This window comes from Octopus bimaculoides, chromosome 4 (genome assembly GCF_001194135.2).
Source record: "Octopus bimaculoides isolate UCB-OBI-ISO-001 chromosome 4, ASM119413v2, whole genome shotgun sequence".
NCBI lineage: Eukaryota > Metazoa > Mollusca > Cephalopoda > Octopoda > Octopodidae > Octopus > Octopus bimaculoides.
The window spans coordinates 109318901-109323925 of NC_068984.1; positions in this window are offsets into that span (position 1 = coordinate 109318901).

Sequence of the window (5025 nt, forward strand, 5' to 3'; positions counted from 1 at the left end):
ATGACTGGAACAAGTTAAAGACCAAAAGAATAACTGATTAATAATAATAATAATTAAAGAAGTGAAACAGAATCACTGTATGTGTTTCTTATTCGCATAATGATCCTCTCATGTTACAACAAAATCTGTTTGAACACGATTTCACATCAAGAATTTTAGAATCAAGTATACAAAACGATTGAATTTATTTATTAATTCCACTGGAGTGAGAATGAGATTAACCCCCCCCCCCCAGTAATAATGGGGTTTTAGCGGCAGCAAGTGGTGGCCTGTCTTGTTGGAGAGATCGTGCTGGTTGCTGTGGATATTATAATTATAATAATTAAGGTAATACTATTAACTAAAATTATATTTCTTATAATGAAGTAGACAAATGAGATGCAAACGATGGCTGCAGTAAGAATTACTACGATCGTAATGACAGTACTAATCTCCGTGGCAACTGCAGAAGAAATTTGCATAGAAAGAATATTTTCGTTTGTCTTGACCTCAGTGTATATAATTTATTGTCCCTGAACAGATAAATTACAAAGATAACCTTATAGCATTGATAATTAGAACATACACTTCGAATTCCGCCGAGTTCTATTTTGCCTTTCGTCATTTCAGGGTCGATAAAATAAATACCACTTTGAGCAGTGAAGTCGATATAATTGACTTCCCCATCCCTTCATGTTAGCTGGCTTTGTGCCTATTGTAGAAAGTATAATTAGATCTTACAAGTATCTAAGTACCGTATGTGCAGATATACTGACTGTGAAGTTTCTATAATGAATTTAAGTCAACGAAAGACTAACCTATCTTTGGATAAGATTCCCTGAAGTACCATATTCGGCAACGGTTTTGCTCAAAGTACCGTGTTCATTAATAGTACGCTTTAGAGTTCCATATCTAGAAAGTTAACTACCTAATCCTCTGAAATAGTTGAATTGAATTAAAGCTTTCGGAATTAGTTCTCTTTTCAAAGAGATACGATATTAGGGTTTCTGATTTGTACACAATACCTGAGAATTTGAGGGTAGGAGAGGGGCTAGTTGTTTAGTCAATATCATCGTCTCTAGTACTTTACTGATACATTATTTTATCGATCTTGTAAGAATTAAACGCAAAACAGCTCGCGATGGGATTTGAAATCTGAATGTGGAAAGCTTGAAGAAGGGATACAATATAATGTGTACAGTAGGTCTGAAATATTAACATGAAAAGCTGGGAAACCGAAATCTTGTACGTTTGATATTTTGCTTCCTTTCTATTCATCAATGTATATCAAACATTATGTTAGTACTGTGTTTTATTCTGTGTTACATTAAATTTCCGTTTCAAATCTTGGCACAAGGTCAGCAATTTCCGGGGATGGGGTAAGTCAATTACATCGACATCAGTGCCCAACTTGTAACTATTTTATCGATCCCGTAAGAATTAAGGCCAAAGTTGATCCCAGTGTGATTTGAAATCAGAATGTAAAGAGCCCGAATAAGGATACTATATATCTGCTGCTGATCTGAAATATCAACAAGGAAAGCTGGGAAACCGTTATCGTGTACATCTAACATTTTGCTTCCTCTCTATGTATCTGTATGTCTGAAATATTATATTAGTATTGTATTTTATTCTAACTGTGTTATATTAAATATAACAATGTTATTATCAAATGTAATCTTATTTTCAACGAAAATTCCTCCACTTCCCCATTGATTATCTGAATTCTGAAGTCTGCACCTGCAATATTATATTTCATATATTCTCAAACTTTAAGCAGACAAATATATAACTTTCCTTTCCATTCCGTAGAGCATAAAACTACTGCAGTCATTTCACAGCAATCAATTAATTCATAGAGTAATTATTCTAAATGAATACGAACATGAAACTCTTCAACATGACAGAAGAGATAATGATTAGAACTTTAAAACAAAACAAAAACGAAACAAACAAAAATAGTAAATATGAAAAACAAACAAACAAAAATACAAAAAAAAAAACAAGCATGTCACAAAATGTGTTCAGAAAAAACACAAAGAAGCATTAGCACAAACTAAAATAAAAATAAATAAATATATATATATAGATAGATAACAAATATACAAACAAAAGTCGATATTTAAATAATTATTAATTTATATGTCGCCAACTTTCTGTTTAACTTTCGTTATTTAACCATTATACATATATTTCTACATACATATATTCACACACACACACACGCGCATACATACACACACACACACTCTCTGTTTCTCTCTCTCTCTCTCTCTCTCTCTCTCTCTCTATATATATATATATATATATATATATATATATTATATTATATACCGTTATGTATGTATATATGACTGAATGTATGCATATATGTATCGATGTATGTATGCATATACATTATTTTTTTTATTTGTTATCTGTATATTATTGATTGTGGTTATGGTTGTTTATAAACGTTTATCTATAAAATTTTGCGAAGCTAGAAATTAAAATATAAATAATGAAAATATAATTCTACAGTCAATAATTTTGATTAAATCCAATGGGATAGTCTACAATCATATCAGTATTTTATAATTTCATTCTAAGTATTATAGCAACATTTTATTATTTCAGCACAATTTATAGATAAAAACAAAATAGAACGAATCAAAATTCAAAATATAAAGATTGTTTAAAAGATTGACCAAATTCACAGCATCATTTGCTAAGAGGTTACCTCATCTTATTATGCCAGCTTAAACATTCAACACGTAATTTCTACATATTTTTTGTACAGCTTTAGTAATGGGGATTCTAAGTTCGACTCATTGCTATGGACTATTGTATTTGCTTAACTCTTGTTCTAATAGAACAGATTTATGATGGTTTCAAATTTTGGTACAAATCTAGCAATTTTAGGAGTAGTGGCTAGTCGAATTCACTGATCCTAGTGTTCAACTGGTAATTTTCTTAACTTCGAAGAATGACAAGCAAAGTCGACCTCGCCTGAACTTTAAATCGGAAGCAATGCCGCTAAGCCTTTTTGTTAGTTTGCTAACTATTCCGTTAGCTCGCTGCCCTGAACATGTTTATAATAGTTTCAAACATTGGGACAATGCCAAAAGTTTTTGCGGAAGTGGTTAAGTCGATTATATCAACCCCGGTTGAACACAGCTGCTACTTATTTTAACGAGCCAGAAATAAATGAAAGGTAAAGTCGACCCCCGCGGCATTTGAACTCGAACGTAAAGTCGGGAGAAATGCTGCTAAGCATTTTGTTCGCCGCGGTATCGATTGTACCAGCTCGCCTCCTAATTGCATAATAACATTGGTTTAAATTTTGGCACAAAGCCAGTAATTTCGGAGGAGGAAGTAAGTGGATTTCATCGACCCCAGTGCTCAACTACTACTTATTTTATCAATCCCACAAGGATGACAGACAAAGTCGACCTCAGCGGAATTTGAACCCAAAACGTAAAGACGGCTGAAATGCCTTTATGCATTTTGCTGGGCGTGCTAACCATTCTGCAAACTTCCCGCTTTTGAAGAGATTATATTGAAACACATTCAAACATGATAGTTCTCTTTCTTGTCCCAGCACTTGTACGCTCATAATAATATAATCGAATGGGACCTATCTAAAACAATAGTTTCAGCGACAATTACCTGCTACTTCTAGAAAATTGAGTGAGAACGCAGAGGCGTGTGTTTTCATATTTTACTTGTTTCAATCATTGGACTGTAGCTATATTTGGCCAACGCCTTCAAGGGTTTAGTCGTAGAAATCAACTCACTACCTATTTTGGGGGAAAATCTGGTATTTATTCGATCGGTTTCGTTTGCCGAACTGCTACGTTACAGGGACGTGAAAAGCCAACAATTGTCTAGTGGTCGATGGGAGACAAACACAATCACAAACACAGTTACAAAAATATTTACACGTACAAACTCACACATATACAAATCCCCCCCCCCCCATACACACACATATAAGAAACAAGTTTAAAGTAATGCTCATTACATATTTTTCTTTTAGCGGAGCAAATTTGGCTCACAGCTGTTTCCAGAAGTCATTATAGGTACATTACAGACAGGTTTACTCAATTATTCTATTGATAAATTATACAGGGTGCGTAAGGTATTTGAGGACATACCTTCTTTGAAACCATTATAAACCTTTTTGAGGTTATTGCTGCATTTTTTGCTAATTCTGTGTAATTTTTGTATCAGAAAATAATAATGACAGACCCTCAGCTTACTCAAGAAATGAAGAGATAATGCTCATGCTGTTATTGTGGCTATAAAGGTTGAGTATAGAACTTTGACAGGAGCTAGAGACTGGAGATGGAAACATATTACCAGTATCAAAACATAAAAAGCATTGTAAACACTCTGAAATCATTAGAACACCTGAATTTATCCAGCAAGTTCAACAGACCATTGATTACAATCCCAGAAATTCCATGAGGGTCATTGGCAAAAGATCTCCATGTGTAAAATGGAACAATCAGAAATGTGGTCCACGAAGACATCAGATATAATTCTTATATGATGAGCAAAGGTCAATTTATCAGAAAAAGCAAAATAAAATCACTACATCAGGTCTAAAAGGCTCTTAAACAAACTGAAGAATTCAGCAGAAGATTTGATTTGGTTTTTCTCAAAAGAGAAAAATTTCCCTAACATGACCCCTAACATTTGGCCTCCTAATTCCCCAGATCTCAATCCAATGGACTATTACATGTGGAGCGTTTTTGAGAAAGAGGTCAATGAACATGGCTATAACACCAAAGATTCTTACAAAGTTGCCGTAGTCTGATTAATGTCCAAAATGAACCAGGACCACTTGATTCGAGCATGTAGATAATTGAGATCTCATATAGAAGCAGTTGTTGAAGCTAAAGGTGGCTTGATTGGATAACATTATAGAAAAGAAGGTTTATTTTAATCCTCAGAGAATTTTTTGATAAGTAAAGCTATTATCTGTTATTATAATAAACATAAATCTGTCCTCAAATATCTTACGCACCCTGTATATATATATATATATATATATATATATAT